The 17,899-nt window shown below is 44.2% G+C and overlaps 1 long non-coding RNA gene across 2 annotated transcripts in view; it reads left to right on the forward strand.

Annotated features, from left to right (window-relative positions):
- The first annotated feature begins 3,603 nt into the window (after window positions 1–3,603).
- Window positions 3,604–17,899, forward strand: part of LOC132398627 (uncharacterized) — a 43,000-nt gene continuing 28,704 nt past the window's right edge. The window contains exon 1 of one of the 2 annotated variants that reach the window (XR_009513729.1): window positions 3,604–3,660. This is a non-coding gene — a long non-coding RNA (uncharacterized LOC132398627). Of the gene's footprint in view, window positions 3,661–4,105; window positions 4,375–17,899 lie in introns of those variants that run through there. The other variant, XR_009513728.1, reaches the window with a different exon arrangement.

Below are 17,899 nucleotides of genomic sequence, written 5' to 3' on the forward strand. Positions count from 1 at the left end.
GCAGGTACTTTGTGCTCCAGCCTAAAGTGGCCCGTCTAAGAACAACAGGTTAACTCCTTTGGAGGCAGTGCTGGAACTAGGTGCTAAGACAAGTGAGCTTTAGGCAAGCGGAGAATGATAACTTCTATTAACATAATCTAACTCTTCACTGAAGGTATCTTTACGAGAGGGGAGTGCATCCAAAAGAAAGACGCAAACTCGAAGATGTTATGATACTTGCTACGTGGCCATTTATCTTGAAGGGCCTGGTCAGGCGTTCCTCTAAGTGGGAGGGAATGCAGCCCTGAGCCAGTGGAGCAGGAGGAGATGGCAGTATTGGCAGCAGCAGTAGAAGAGATGCAACTGCGCCCTTTTTTAGCAGCAGCTAAACGACTTGCCTTAGGGGAAAAGAGAAGAGGGGTGTGCTTCTGGGAGGGGAGCGACTTGGCACTAGAAGGCTGCAGTCAAGCAAAACGGGAGAATGCTGAGTTCAAGCAGTGGGACTGACTTGGAGGGTTCGATATGCCCCTTGACAGGGGAACACTTAGACAGGAGGAATCTTGAGAAGCCAGCCTAACTGCATTCTAGCTTGTCATATCAGCTCTGTGAGATGATCCAAACAGCACAGGAATGCATGTCCACATTTCCTTGGTAGTTGAAACAGTCCTAGGAGAACCTCTGCTTCATGCTGGAAATAATTCCAGGTAATGTTGGATGAGGGAGCAAGTTTTGGTGTCATTTGAGACACAGTTCCTACATTAAAAAGCACCGCTCACCCTGTCCAACAGCACACAATTTCCAGAGACCAGAGATTATGACCCACTGGTGCTAATAATAGGGAGCAGACAGCCAAGATGTTTTAGCTATCCTTGATGAGGCTGAATGAAAGCTCTGCCAAAGATATGTGTGTTAATGCCTACCCAGTAACACAGAAGGGCAGATGCCATTGTGGGAGCAGAGAATCACGACCCATTTTAGGATGTCAGAATCACTCTGCAGACACTGGCTGTTTTTGTTGTGGTTGTATCCAAGTCCATTCCCCATTCTGCAGATACAACAGTTGGTACCTTGCATTCTGGGCTAACCGACCAAGGACACAACTTCACCAGAACAGGTGAAGGTCGGGTTCTGGCAGGACAGGTGTATTATAGCACAAGGCAGTGCAGTGATAGTATTTCCAAACCTCTGAGGGAAAAGAGTTCCCAGAGCCACATTGATTTTGATTCAGACTTGTGTTCCATTTATGCAACTCATGGTGATCGAACCTACTTAAATTACCTAATTGTCAATTCTGCTCATGCTTCTCATCATTCAGATCCATACCCTTATGCAACCAAGGTAAGTCAGCCAAAGCTGAATGTTAGTGCAGTTGTCACAAAGTGCAAGATGATGTCCATGTAAATAGTTAAGAATAGCAACATATTGCCTTGGCTGAAATATCATAATGTTCCCTTTTTATAGATTTTTACACAATTGCTTGAAGGAGAGGGTTTTGTGTTTGATGGCGTGAAATTAATCCAGGGTTCTGTGAAGTTACAGGGCACTTGTACAGAGTTTGCCCTTACGGAGTAATGAATGCTGTCAGCACAGCCTATTGTCGCTGATCTCCCCTGCAGCATGATGTTTTTATGTTCATAATAATAGTGGGCATGTGATTTCATTAAAATGGCTTCTAATGCTGACTTATAGAGGCAGGGCTTCCCTGGAATTATCCACTTGTACAGGATAATAAAAGGAGACAGTAACCAGTGAATTGAGATGCCTTTGGAAGTACGGGGATTATCTCAAATCAATGATTACATTGACAGATGCTGAACATTAGAAGTTCACGCCATGTCTCAGCTCCTCCTGGCTGAGAGCTGCCTGATTTGAAAAGTCATTGCTTTTTTTTTTGCTGAAGGACTGCAGACTGTAGTGATGGACATATCTACCTGAAACACATTGGTACCCAGCTCCATCACCCACACAGGATCTGTGGGAGAATTCCGATCTGTGTCTGCTTGTAATGATCTGACTCCTATGTTTTATGATCTTCAGGTCTTGACGGTCTAATTAGCTGTATTGTTAGAAATTTGGCTCCAAGTTCAAAAAATACTACCAATGTAACAAATGAAACAAAGAATATTTACATCTTCTGCCTGATATGAAGTTCAATGTAATTGAACCTTTGGTGGGTGGAGCTAAGGGGACAATGGCGCTTAACGGCGACTCCCTTGCTTGCATCTTCAGAAACAGCTCTATTTCTTTCTTTAATATCTCTATTCTTCCCTTTCAGGGTTCTTTTGAAGACCCTGGCCTGGAGTTACACGCTGATTTCGGTTCTTTGTGGGAACGGGACCTGCTCCGGGGTCTCACGACTGACTGTTACTTGATAAACCAAGGATGCGGCCTAGAAGATTAGCTCGCCTTTGGAGTTCCGGGATTTCATGACTCTGGAGGAGGGCAGACTCGTGGTCAGTGCCTCTGCAAGGAATTGATGTGCAGTGGGAGACGGGAGATTGAATGCAGCAAGCTGGCTGCCAGCTGAGTACCCAGAGACCCAAGTTGTTTGGGCACAGAGCTTGGAAAAAGTGATGCAATGGACTTTTAACATCATAAATCAGTGAGCTGTTTTTTTATGTCTCGCTGTGAAATGGAGACACCTCTTTTCCCTTTATCAGGGAGAGAGGGAGCCTGGGGTATGTCGAAATACCAGGTGAACGAGTAGTCTTTGGGGTACTGCAAGTCTGTGTCTTTGTTGATGCTTTTGTGCACGCTTGAGTGCTTGGTGGGGGGCACGGATGCTTTTTTGCTGGTAGGGGAGGGGGGTTCATTGCTTTACTCCTGTTTACACGTTGGAGGGGGGAGCTGGGGGAGGGGCTTTGGGTTCTAACATTGAACTGTCCTTCATTCTTCAGGGCACTCCTCTGTTTCCATGGATGGTTGTGAAGAAAAACCATTTCAGGATATATATTGTATACATTTCTCTAACATTAAATGTATCTTTGAAACCTTTGAAACTATTCTGTTGCATCGATAGGCTTTGTGACCTCATTGAATAGCCCTATTACTTTGGATGCTTTGGATTCTAAATATCCATTAGTCTACTTGAATGCAAAGGGAGAATCAAGGGTTGAGACAATTAAAAACATGATGGTGACCAGTGACATGGAGGAGGAAGAAGACAGTACTTGCGTGGATAACATTTAATGACAATCTGCAAGGTTGGTAAATGGATTGAGCTGCTTGTCTGGAGTGAGGCATTTGGTTAAAAAGCGGATTGGAGAGGCTGAGTTTCCTTCTGTAGAACATAGGAAGTAGAGTAACAATACATAAAGAATACATAAGAATACAATGAGAATGTGTTGGCGTGTGTGTGACAAGTCAAAGGATAAGACACTAAAGATTTGTTAAGTTCAAAAATTGTTTAAAACCAGTGAAAACACGTGTCAAAAAGAGCTAAAATACTAACAGGTATTTAATTCATTTCATTGTTTCTTTCATTCTTTATTGTATAAAGTTAAGCTCTGATAGTATTATCAGTGATCTGCAGAGTAGCCTTGATCTGCTAGCCAGAGGTCGATTGCTTCTGTCTCCACCCACATACCCAGTGGACGTCGCAGTACTTTCTTCGCTTGAGTAAATTCTCAATGAGGAAACCACATCACGTCTCTGTCGTGATTATCTCTCCCCGTTTTTCAGGTATGTTGTCGGTAATTTACGCTGTTAAAGGGGTCATAATGAATTCCTAATATGTGTAAAGGGCCAAGAGAGTGTTATGTAACATGCGACTAAGTAAGAGTAATGTTTGCCGAGTATATTAAAGCGTGTGTGTGAGTGGAGCTGCCGCCATTCTGTGTACCGATATCACGTGTTTTGCTGCTTTGTGAGTTTACATGTGTACCTATGTAAATGCATTTTGCACCGTTGTTTGTGTATTATTTATTTAGTAACTTTAAGTTGTGAGAGTTTACTGAGCTAATGCTATATATTATGCACCAGTAACAGTAGAGAAAATGTGAATGATGTCTCAGGGAAATACTGCTGTAATTTACAGAGGGTATGTATTCTGTTGTGACCAATCTGTTGTGAAGATCTGTTTTTTTGTAATTTGTGTATATTTTGTTGACTTGAGTAAATTCTCAACGAGGAAACCACATCACGTCTTTGTTGTGATTATCTCTCCCCATCTTTCAGGGGTGTAACATTATGGAGGCACCACCGAGATGGCGCTTCAGATGTCCGGTGTTCACAACCTGCAGCAGACAAGTTCTCCCCACAATACAACTCAGGCGTGCTGTAATGAGAAAAGGCGCTGCTGTTCGAGGAGAGCTGGACCCTGGTGGTGGAGTACACGTCACCTGAGGCCAGTCAGAGATCATCGGGGACATCCAGTTCAGAGCCAACTCCTGCACAGTAAGTTTCTCCTGTCCTGTCAACATGTCGGCCTTGGAAGAACTACAGGAAGCGGTAGTAGGAGGGTTACGTACCATGACTAGAGACAATTTACTCGAAGTTTGTGATTTTCTCGACTTATCAGGCGAGTGAAGAACAGCTGTTGAAGGAAAGTCCCGCATATCACTAGTGACTCATGTAATGAAATTCCTTGAAAGAGAAGAAGTGGCAGAGTTAGACGATAACGGCAGGTCAGAACTGTTGCGGCTGAAAGAGAAAATTGCAGACTTGACCAAGGGTACAGATAATGGAGCAGCTCCAGCTGGGGAAGGTGAGCAGTTCACCCCGTTAATGCTGCTGTTCATGAGTCTCAGTACCAGTCTCGAACCACCGTGAGCCCGCAAGTCAGCAGGCGGCCCTCAGCCGCAGCAGCCAAGCCCATGCTGGCGCAAAGGTTTCAAAATCTCTGGCCAAATAGGCGAACCAGGCCAAAAGGATAAACTGACATTCTCCAGCTTTGCTCAGCAGGTTGAGAATGGACTGAACTGAGGTTATCCTGAAGTTGAAATAGTAGGTGCGGTAGTTGGAGCCATTTCTCCAGGCTCCCAGTTATGCAGCTATTTGGAGGGAAAACCCAACCTGACTCTCCCCATGCTCCAACGCATCCTGCGCTCCCACTTCCAAGAAAAGAGCGCCACAGAGCTTTACGAGCAGCTAGCTTCTGAAGCACAGAACAGCAGAGAAACCCCTCAGAGTGTCCTCATGCGGGTTCTAGATTTGAGGCAGAAAGTGCTGTTTGCTTCCCAAGAGTCAGAATCAGGACTTGGGTATGATCCAGCTTGAGTCCAGCGCCTGTGCTTACACACGTTACTTACTGGTCTCCAGAATGACAGTATCAGGGTAGACATGCAGCCTCTCCTCCTCGATACTGAGACCTCCAATGAGCTTCTGTTAGAGGGGTTAAACATCGCCTGCGCTAATGAGGCCAAAAGAAGAAACAAAAAGAAGTTTAACACCCCACAGTCAGCAACAAGTGTAAGCGTAGTGCAGTCAGGGGATCGGCCACCTGCTAAGTGCCGGGTGAAGGAATACAAAACACAGGATTCCCTGAACTGTTAACGGAGATACAAGAGCTTAAGACAGGTGTAGCTTCTTTAAAAGGTCTCAGTGCAGAGATAGCTCAGATTAAAGAGACTCTACAACAGACGAGGTTTCAGGAACAGCCCTGTGCCCCACCTGCAGTCAGGCCTGATAGAGACCCTCAGCCACCTGCTTCACCGCAGCAGTATTACAACAGCTACAGTCAGCCGCAAGCACCTGCTCCAATATAGCCTCAGTATGGACCTAATCAGTACACTAACCGCTCTGTCCATGCTCCACGGAGATGTTATGTCTGCCAGCAGACGGGAGCAAATGGACGCTGTCTGCACTGCTACCGATGTGGAAGTGGAGAACATTTTCAAGCCGGCTACAAAATTAGAGGAATCAGACCGTCAAGAGAGGCTCCGCTAAACAGGGAATGGTTACCACCATGGGACGGCTGTTAACCGTGACTAGCAAACAGTCCCAGAAACGTGCAAATTGTGGCAGTATAGACTTAGCTGACAAACGGAAACAATGGTCATCCTGTGAAGAGAAGGTTGTCCACCCCCACAAAGTCACCTCACTCGTTGGCAGGCAGTGTATTGTCGAGCGTTACCAACTGCAAGCTTTATGGGACACAGGCTCTCAAGTGTCGATAACCGATGAAAGGTGGAAAGAGGAATACTTGCCAACCACAAGGCTGAGAGGTGTCTCTGAGATCCTTGCCTCGTGTGATGATTTGAACTGAAATGCCGAACATGGGATGGATTGAAACGGCTTTCCGGCTAGCCTCTGAACCTGACCAAGCAGAAGAACTGACCAATCCAGTGCTTGTAACAAAAGGCTGGCACCTGTCTCATCCCATCGTTGGCTTCAATGTTATTGAGCACGTCCTGACCAAGACCGAGAAGACTAAACAGCACAGCACGGTGAGGAAAGCTTTCCCAGGTCTCAAAGGAAACAAGGTGAGAGCTTTTACCCAGGCTGCTGGTGCAGAGCAAGAAGATGAGTATGCAGTGAAAATGAAGGAAGAAGAGGCTGCAGTCTCAAAACACAGTACTATTCAATTTAACTGTCGTGTAGCTGCACAGCCTTTTAAGGAGGACGTGAACATGTTATTCTAGCCAGACCTGAACCTGCAGTGGCCAGGTGGTCTTGAGTTGTATGACACACCAGTCAGAGTCAGGAAGGGTGTACTCCCAGTCATCACAGTTGATGTTTCTAACCCAACTGGCCATGACATTGTTCTGCCGGGGCGCACTTTAATTGGCACAGTACAAACTATTATGACGGTTCTGCCCGCCCTGATTTCTGAGAAAGTTGCAACACCAGCCACAGTGAGCCACACCAGCATGAGACCCTCAGGTCGTGCCAGTGAACAGTGGGACCCACCTGTAGATCTGAGTCACTTCAGTGAGGATCAGAGAGCGGTAGTGAGACAGATGCTTAGAGAAGAGTGTCATTCCTTCTGAAGATCAGACAATGATATTGGCTGCATTGAAAACTTGCATATGACTATTTCGCTCAAAGGCACCGAACAAGTCAAACGCACATATATATCAGTGCCAGGCCCCCTGTACCAGGAAATGAAGGGTTACCTCCACGATCTGATAGCGCAGGGCTGGGTCAGGAAGTCAAACTCCTCATACTCCTCCCCAGTTGTGTGCGTTAGAAAAAAAGATGGCACCCTCTGGTTGTGCATAGATTAGAGAGACCTGAACAGGAAGACTCATCCTGACCATTAACATATGCCTCATGTCCAAGACATCATGGACAGATTGGGTGTTAACTGCTGGTTTTCCCTCCTCGATCAGGGAAAAGCTTACCACCAGGGATTCATGTCAGAAGAGAGCAGACCGCTGACAGCTTTTGTTACCCCGTGGGGGCTTTATGAATGGATTCGTATCCTTTTCGGCCTCATGAATGCCCCTGCGGCCTTCCAACGTTGTATGGAGGAATGTTTGGAAGGGCTTTGGGATGACATCTGCGTTCCTTATCTGGACGATACACTCACTGGTTTTGATTATCTCTCCCCGTCTTTCAGGGGCATAACACATGGCCAAGTTGTTAAGACGTTCATCCAGTTATCTGAAGGTCACTAGTTCGAGCCTTGACTCAGGCTCGCATGTGTGTCCTTGAACAAGGCACTTAAGCACACACTGCTCTGCAACGACACCAGTGCCAAGCTGTATGGGTCCTAATGCCCTTCCCTTGGACAACATCGGTGGTGTGGAGAGGGAGACTTGCAGCTTGGGCAACTGCCGGTCTTCCAAAAAAAAAAGTTTCCATAAAAAAAAAGTTTCCAGGCTTGCGCCCTGGAAATTTTCCAAGGTACAAATCTATGGTCTATCGAGACTAATGGATGCCTACAATATAAGAATATGAGGGAAATAGCTTAAATCCACTAACCTGGAGAAATAGACAATCAGGCATAGGTTCAAAATGAGTGGGAAGAAATTTAAAGGAGAATTTTTTCATTCAGAAGGTAGTGGTTTGATCTGCCAGAGAAAGTGCTAGAAGCAGATACAATTATAATGGTTAATAGTTGTTTGGATAAGAGAGGAGTCAAATAATACAGACCTAATAGAGCATTATAGAGGCATCACTGTTGGCATGGACAACTTGGGTCAAAGGGCCTGTTCTGTGCCGTACATCCTTGACTGAAGTCAGATTCACCACAAAGGAAGACGGTTGAGATCATCCCTTGTCTCAATTCGGAGAAGCAGATGTTCTTCAGGATGGTGTCCAAGAACTGCCATTTTCTGCTGTTTCATCCACCTCCACTAACAACATGATCTTTGGGAAGTAAGTCCAAATAAGACCAAATCAGATCAGAATATCCTAGGGTAGATCATCGATCTTCTCACTGCCCAGCACAAGCCAGGAGTATGATGGAATATTTCTCACTTGCTTCAACGATGAACCTCTATCAACCAAGAAGCTCAGCTTTGTCCAAGCTGCTTGACTAACAAGTCCATTTTGTAGGGCTGTACTTTATCTGGCGTGGATGAGGCTGCGTAATGTAATATCTACAGGATGCAGCAACTCATCGAGACTGCAGCATCTGCATTTCCTAAACCTATGGCTTTTATCATCACAGGACAAGATTTATAAACCAACCAGCTGTTCCTTCATTACTCTAGAGCAAGGGTTCCCAAGCTGGGGTCTACAGACCCCCTGCTTAAAGGCATGAAAAAGACTGAACTTTAGAGTTTAAGCCCTGGAATAGCCCGCTCAGCAATGAGAGAACCTTGACCAAAACATCTCAGGCATGCAGTTCAAAAAGGCAGCTAGCTGCCCTCCAGTGAAGGACATCAGGATGGGTATTTAATTCTAACAGTACTCACATCTTATAAATGAGAAAAGAAAGTTGCAAATTTAGCAGCTTAAATGAAGACATGCTGTACAACTGGCAGATCAGTATTCAGTTGATCTGAATAATCATAAGTGTGTGTAAAACCTAATGAATTTTCTCACATCCTTAGAGAATGTGGTACGAGTTATGTGCACAAGAAGAAGGAGAAACGTTAAGCTGTACATGATATTACAGGAAGATTCAGGGCAATAGATGGCGTGTCATTTCCACCAAGCATTACAAGACAATATCTGAAAAAAACTGAATCCTACATTCAACAAGGGAATATGAATGACTAGTGTATTCAGCAGGATTAAAATATAACATGAAGATAAAAACAATCTATTGGTACATCAACTTTAATGAGAAGATAGGAAAAATTAATCTGAATGAAATGCTGTATTATTCAAGAGATCAAAAGCTTCCTTTTATTCTAATATGTTTTTATGATAATTTCAATAATATTACATGAGCCGTTTAAAGTGCATTGTTATGAAGTAAATTCACACAGAATCCACCACTAATCTTAATAATTTATTGGCTTTGTGTCATTTAATCTTGTTAGTTTGCATTAATGATTGACAACAGTATTATTGATGTTGTGGTGTGCATAAATTCTTGCTGCAGCTGGGTGTAGAGAGAGTCGAGCAGTGGGCTAAGCTTGCATCCTTGAGGTGTGCCAGTGTTGATGGTCAGCAAGACGGAGTTGTTATTTCCGATCTGCACGGACAGTGGTCTCCCAGTGAGGAAGTCAAGGATCCAGTTGCGGAGGGAGGTACATAAGCCCAGGTTTTGGAGCTTGTTGACTGTGTTGAATGCCGAGCTGTAAGCAATAAAGAGCAACCTGACATTGATATTGTTTCTGTACTGGTGGTCCAAGGCTAAGTGGAGAGGCAGTGAGATGGCATCCACTGTAGACCTATTGTGGCGACAGGAAAATTTCCAGCAGGCTCATGTCCTTGCTTAGGCAACAGTTGATTCTAGACATGACCAGTCTCTCAAAGTACTTTATCATAATAGAGCTGGGTGACAGTCAATGAGCCAACCCATCCAGTTCTTCTTGGGCACTGGTATGATTGTCACAGTTTTGAAGCAGGTGGGAACTTCCAACTCCAGCAGTGAGAGATTGAAGTTGTCTTTGAATACTCCTGCCAATTGGTTGGCACAGGTTTTCAGTGCCCTAACAGGTACTCCATCAGGGCCTAATGCCTTGTTCTCCTGACCTCTAACTCCCCATATCCCTTTCCTTAAACCCTAACATGACTCTTCACTCCCCTTTGTGTCCTCAAAACCATGCAAACAAACCTAAATAAAACAACTGTCTGAGAAAATTGAATTGTCTGTGTTACTTACAGTCCAGATGGCCGCTCTCTGTCTCCACATCCTCTCTTAGATGATTGCAAGCAAATGTTTGTCTTCCTGTATCCTTGTCTTCCTTGGTGGTTAGAGCTATGGCCTTGGAAAGTGCAGTCAAGGTGTTCTAAAGCCAGCGCTGGTGAGATTCTGATTTTTTTAATTTTCAATTTAAATTTTGATTGTTCTTCTGCAATAACCCCTTAGCAAGCAGATTTTTAATTAACTTCCTCATTATGCAATTGAAACATTTCTCATCAAGTAATGAGAGAAACATAGCATCTGCCTGATTTTTCAACATGTGGATCAGGTGCTGCCAGTTGCCAACAATGGTCCATGTAATGTATGGATCTATTTCTCTTAGAGCAACAACACACCCCTTAACACTACAAAGTGATCTGTTGTCTGCTTATGCACCGTTGTCTACGTGTGCACATTGCTCTTTCTCGCTCACTGCAATGTGAATACCCCAGTTGAAGCCATCACCCACATGCGTGGTTTTACTTAATTGATACGTAGCTATGCACGTGGTGTTGGCACGTGGCCTAGTGGATAAGGCATCGGTCTAGTGATCTGAAGGCCACTGGTTCGAGCCTCAGCTGAGGCAGCGCGTTGTGTCCTTGAGCACGGCACTTAACAACACATTGCTCTGCGACGACACCGGTGCCAAGCTGCATGGGTCCTACTGCCCTTCCCTTGGACAACATCGGTGGCGTGGAGAGGGGAAGGCTTGCAGCATGGGCAACTGCCAGTCTCACATACAACCCTGCCCAGGCCTGCGCCCTGGAAACCTTCCAAAGTGCAAATCCACGGTTTCACAAGACTAACGGATGCCTATATAAAAAGTTATGCACAGACACAACAAATTGGCGACCAGTACGAATCTGAATGTCAGAAAATATCATGAACTGCACCCACAGTTACTGGACGAAACAGCAAGAGTTAAACAGCACAAGAAGGCCGTCACAGACACTATTGAACACATGGGTACAGTGGGTAGTAACAGTGAAAGGCATGCTGAATTTTAAGTGAAAATAATATGATGATGGCTTCACTCTGGAAAGCTGATGAATTTGATAGTGCTAATGAAGACTGGATGTTGTACATCAAGAGGGTTGAACTGTATTGTAACTCAAACAATATCGGGGAGCAAAAGAAAGCCCCTACACTTCCTCGCTTAATGGGCCTAAGAGCATACAGTCTCTTACACAAATTAGTAACCCCTGCAAAGCCAGCAAGCAAGATGTTTGATGAACTTGTTACAATTTTACAAAATTACTTGAGCCCTAGACCATTGGCAATAACTGAGAGATTTAGATTTTATATAACGAAGCAGTCAAAAGATAAAAGCAGTTCTCAATACATTGCAGAACTGCACAAACTTTCCCAGTACTGTACTTTAGTGATGCACCTTCTGATGCATTAAGTGACAGGTTTGTATGTGGCATGCATAGTCAAAGCACTCAAAGGAGGCCACTATCTGAAAGAAACCTAAGCTTAGAACGGGCATTGATCATGGCAATATGGTTAGAGATTGCAGCAAAGGCTGCAGCAGAACTACAGAAAAGCAGGTTAGAATGTGAAATGCACAAAATGTCCTTGAATGGTGCAAAAAGCCAAAAGTGTTATCGATCTGGCAAATCCTCCCATGATGCAAATGACTGTTGGTTCAAGGAAAATGTTTGCAGAAAGTGTCACAGACAAGGACACATTGAGAGAGTGTGCAAGTCAAACACAAAGCACAACCAAAGAAAAAAACCACGCTGACTGATGAGTTTCATGCACAAAACTAAGCAAATGCATAAAATGTCTGAATGTGAAACAGACAACGCAAAGTCTGACAAAGGTGAACTGTGACGCCTAGAATTGCATTTGTGAAAGAAATCACAAAATTACATCGATCATAATAGGCATGTCTGGTGTAAAACTAAAAAATGGAACTGGACAGAGGGTTGACTTTGTCCATAATTCCAGAGGCTGACTACAACAGGCTGTGTCCTAAGCTACCAATAGAAGAGACCTTGGTGATGCTAAAGACCTACACCAGCAACAAAGTGTCTCCCAAAGGCAAACTGAAAGTAAGGGTGACATATGGAGGCCAAACACAACTGTTAGAGCTTTATGAATTGAAAAGTGGAGAGCCAGCGCTTTTTGAATGTGAATGGTTAAGAAAGATCCAATTAGACTGGCACTCAATCAAAGTGCGACTAACTAAAGATTGGCACAGCTGGTAATGCTAATGACAAGGTGCTTGAGAAGGGTATTGGTAAACTCAAAGGCATGAAGGCCAGAATTGAACTGGATGAAACAGCAACACCGAGATTCCATAAGCATGTCCAGTGCCCTACGCACTATGTCCTAAAGTGGATGCTGAAATGCAGAGTTTGGAGGTGGCTGGAATTCTCTCCAAGTTTGAATGGAGTGATTGGTCCATTCCCATTGTCCCAATGATCAAGAAGGAGAAGTCCAGAGCCGTTCATTTATGTGGGAATTTCAAGGTGATCATCAGCCCTGTGCTGTGAACTGTGCAGTATCCCCTGCCATGAATAGAAACATATTGACATCTTTGGCAGGATGGGAGAAGTTTTCAAAGATTGATTTGTCACAAGCCTATCTGCAAATGGAGAGTGAGGAGTCAAGCAGGCAGTTCCTCACAATCAACACTCACGAGGGACTGTTCCAGTCTAATTGTCTTGTCTTTGGTGTTGCATCAGCTCCAGCAAAATGGCAAAGAGCAATAAACCAGTTCTCCAAGATATCCCAGGAACACATTATTACCTTGTTGACATCATTGTGACTGGCCAAAGTGATGAAGAGCACCTCCAGAACCTTGGTAGAGTGTTTACCAGACTGAGTGAGTACGCTCTACGAGCAAAAAGAGAGAAATGTGAGTTTCAGGAATTAAACCAAATATTGTGGATGTGTCATTGACACTCATGGCTTACATAAGTCACAAGAGAAGATTGAAGCAGTACTATGGGCACCCAAACTGGAAAATGTGTCATAACCTCAGGTCATATTTGGGCCTTGTAAACTACTATCACCGATCTCTCCCAAGCATTGCTGCATCCATTGAATGCACTGTTACAGAGAGGAGCAAGTTGGGAATGGTCAGAAAGATGTGAAAGAAGCGTCTAATAGCATCCGATGAACTGCACACCCATTATGACCCATCTCTGCCCATCAGACTGGTGTGCGATGTGCCCCCTTATGGCATTGGAGCTGTTTGTCACACATCATGAAAGATGGATCTGAATGCTTGATTGTGTTTGCTTCAAGATCCTGATGGACGCAGAACGAAGCTGTACACAAATCGACTGAGAGGGCCTTAGTCCAGTATGGGGAATGTAAAAGTTCTTCCATTACTTCTATGGACAGAACTTTATGCTAGTGACAGATCACCAGCCCTTTGTGTTCATTTTCAATCCAAGGAAGGGAATTCCAGTGATGACAGCTACTTGGTTACAATGTTGGGCACTTTTCCTAGGAGCCCACTCTTAGACAAAGAGTGCAAGGGTACCAAACAACACAACTTGTCACATCTTCCACTCTTGGCAGCTGAGAAAGAAAAGGCTTCATACTGTGAACCAGCAAAAGTGTTCCACATCACATTGGTGGACCCGTTGCTGGTAGCAAATTCTGAAATACAAAGAGAAACAAGAAATCGCCATGCAAGGATGGCCAGCTCTTGGCCATTCTGTCTTTCCAGAATTTGCAGCAAGACGAGACCAGCTATCTGTAAGTCAAAGAACGCTGATGTGTGGATCCTGTGTTGAGGTTCCCTCTAAGCTGCGTACCAGAGTATTAGACAACTTGCATGAAGGACACCTGGGTCAGGATGAAGAGTCCTGTCCAGAGCTACTTGTGATTGCTGGGAGCAGGTAGACAGATTGAAGACTTGGCTGAGAACTGTTTGGGATGCCAATAAGTTCAAAGTGCACCCCACGGGTTTAATGGTGGAAGTAGCTGTCGTCACCATGGCAAAGAATACATACTGACTTTGTTTGGCTGTCCATGGACTCTATGTTTCTGATTGCTGTGCATGCTCATTCGAAGTGGCCAATTGTCATAACAATGAAGTCAACCACCTCAGCAAAGACTGTCCCCACTCTGAGAGTTATCTTCCCCAGAAGTGGCCTACCAGAACAAACTGCGAGTGACAATGCACCACAGTACACATCAGAAAAATTCCAACTGTTCATGAAGAAAAATAACATCGGACATTTCAAATCAGCTCCTCACCACCCAGCAACGTTTGGGTGAGATGAAAGTTTTATCCAAACCTTCAAGGTCTATTAAAGTGCTGGACAAGGAGGACATTTCTCGACAGCAGTAGGCAGACAACTTCACTTTTGTGTATCGGAACTCTGCTCATGCAATGACAAATCAAACACCTGCAATGCTGTTCATGACAGGAGTCTGAGATCTTGCATAGACTTCCTAAACCAGATTTACAGTGGAAAGTGCAGAATCAACAGTTCAGCCCATTGCTAAGTGAAGCAGCAAGGAGCTTTGAGATTGAACAGGAAGTGTTTTGGCATGATTACCGAGAAGCCAAGTGGACACCTGGTAGGATAACTACAAGAACTGGACCACTGATGTACACTGATGTTGAAGATCAGACATGGAGATGTCATGTGGACCAGACATTGGATGCTCAACTGAAGACCACACCTGATGAATCCAACAAGATGGATACATTACAGTTGTCAGACTTACCTATCGATGTTGATGTCACTGACAGCAACATGACACCGGAAAACAAGAACATTGTCTTAGACAAGACACCTACAAAAACCCCATGCCACTGCACAGGTCCAGAGGCACGACGAGATTGTTATCGTTGACAAGACACCTGCCAAACTTGATGCCACTCCACAAGTCCAAAAGCACTATCCTGAAAGATACAGAGCACCACCCAAAAGACAGAACCTTTAGAACTGTGAAGTTAGTTATGGACTGTTATTGTGGAAGTATGTTGATTTGGAAACACAAAGTACACTGCAGATGCTGTGGTCAAATCAACACGTACAAACACGCTGGAGGAACTCTGCAGGTCGGGCAGCATCCGTTGAAATGACCAGTCAACGTTTCGGGCCGAGACCCTTCATCAGGACTGAAGAAGGAGGGGGCAGGGGCCCTATAAAGAACCTTCCACCCTCCCCCCACCTTCTTTATAGGGCCCCTGTCCCCTCCTTCTTCAGTCCTGACGAAGAGTCTCAGCCCAAAACTTTGACTGTTTATTTGGAATATGGGTTTATGAAAGGGAAATTAAATGTTTTGTACATATAGTTTTATGGTGCATTAATCTAAAGGGGGAGGAAGTGTAATGTATGGATCTATTTCTTTTAGAGCACTGACCCTCTCCCCTTAGCACTATCTGTTGCCTGTGCATGTCACCACATGCGCATTGCTCTCTTTCACTTGAACAAATGTGTATATACCAGTTAAAGGTATTACCCATGTGCATACTTTTATTTAATTAATATGTAGTTATGCACAGACATGCCAGTCCACATTCAACATATGAGCCAGGGCTCTCCACATCATCTGCTGTGTGGTTGCTATGTGCTCTCTGGAAGACCCAGTACCAGGCATCCTCTTAACCAATCTATGATGTAATTCATTATGAGAATTGGGCCAGATTTTTGACACTGCTGCATAAAGCATTGGAGAAAGCAGGGAGTTCAGGTCATACTCCTGGCATAGCATCACTGTTAGTAACGCTTAATATAATATGCTATAACAATGCATTTTGGCACAGATTTCATGAGCATTCTTGTTCTTTGAAATGTATCTATTGTCTGAGCAATATAGTTGTAAGACCATTTCCTCGGCCCTTCTTTAATGTATAACCAGGGACGGAATTCACATTTTTTGGGTGCTATATATTGTAATTACTGTCTGAAGATAAGAGATTAAAACTTATACCATCACCTGCATGTCAATATATAGTATTTCCCATTTTCTCTCCAGTTTTCAGACTAGGCCAAAGAATTGAAATAATTTCAATCTACTTATCCCACGAGTTTCCTTTAAGTATCTTGCAAACTTTGATGAGATCAGTGATCTTTTCTCTCCAGATGAGATCTGACATAATGGCGATGACCTGAAAACATCATTCTGTTTCTCTTCTCACAGGTGTTGCCTGACCTGCAGATTGTTTCCTGTATTTTCTGTTTTACCTACAAACATTTATTAGCCTTGTAGTGAGTGTGGAGTAAATTCAAAGTTCAGACGTTCAAAGTAAATTTATTATCAAAGTACATCTATGTCACCATATACAGCCCTGAGATTCACTTTCTTGCAGGCATATTCAATAAATCCAATAACCATAATAGAATCAATGAAATACCACAACCAACAAGACAATAAACTGTGCAACTACAATAGAAAAAGGGAAATAATAATATTAAATAAATAAGCAGAAGTCTCAAGAACGTGAGATGATGAGGGTTTAAAATTGAGTCCATAGGTTATGGGAACAGTTCAGTGTTGTGGCAAGTGAAGTTATCCCCTCTAGTCAAGTCAAGTCACTTTTTATTGTCATTTCAACCATAACTGCTGGTACAGTACATAGTAAAAATGAGACAACGTTTTTCAGGACCATGGTGCTACATGACACAGTACAAAAACTAGACTAAACTATATAAAAAAACAACACAGAAAAAAAACTACACTAGACTACAGACCTAACCAGGACTGCATAAAGTGCACAAAACTGTGCAGGCGATACAATAAATAATAGACAAGACAATAGGCACAGTAGAGGGTGTAAGTTGGTGTCAGTCCAGACTCTGGGTATTGAGGAGTCTGATGGCTTGGGGGAAGAAACTGTTACACAGTGAGAGCCTGAATGCTTGGGAGCCTTTTCCCTGATGGCAGGAGGGTGAAGAGTTTGTATGAGGGGTGCTTGGGATCCTTCATAATGCTGTTTGCTTTGCAGCGTGTGGTGTAAATGTCTGTAATGGTGGGACGAGAGACCCTGATGATCTTCTCAACTGACCTGCAGGGACTTGCGATCTGAGATGGTGCAATTTCCAAAACAGGCAATGATGCAGCTGCTCAGGATGCTCTCAATACAACCCCTGTAGAATGTGGTGAGGATGGGGGAGGGTGGTGGGAGATGAACTTCCCTCAGCCTTCACAAAAAGTAGAGACGATGTTGGGCTTTCTTTGCTAAGGAGCTGGTGTTGAAGGATCAGGTGAGATTCTCCGCTAGTTCACGAGCCTGTTGATTGAGAAGTAATAGCTGTTCCTGAACCAGGTGGTGTGAGTCCTAAGGTTCCTCCTGATGGCAGCAGCAAGAAGAAAGCATAACTTGGGAGCTGGAGGGATTGCTGATAATTCATCAGATTCATTCCTGGAACCAAGGGTTAAATTACAGGGTCAGGCAGCATCAATGGAAATGAATAAAAAGTCAACATTTTAGGCCAAGACCCTTCATTAGGATGGGAAGGGAAGGGAGAAGAAACCAAGGTAAGAAGATGTGGGGAGGGGAAGGAGTATAAGCTGGAAGGTGATAGGTGAAGCTAGATGGGGGATGAAGTAAGAACCAGGGCAGTAACAGTGGGAAAGATAATGGGCTGGAGAAGAAGGAATCTGATAGGAGTGGATGGTGGACCACCGGAAAAAGGGAAGAGGAAGGCCATCAGGTTGGGGTGATAGGCAGGTGAGGAGAGGTGAGAGGGGAAGCAGAGTGGGGTATGGAGGAAAAGGGAAGGGGGTGAGGGAAAATTACTACAAATTAGAGAA

This window comes from Hypanus sabinus, chromosome 8 (genome assembly GCF_030144855.1).
Source record: "Hypanus sabinus isolate sHypSab1 chromosome 8, sHypSab1.hap1, whole genome shotgun sequence".
NCBI lineage: Eukaryota > Metazoa > Chordata > Chondrichthyes > Myliobatiformes > Dasyatidae > Hypanus > Hypanus sabinus.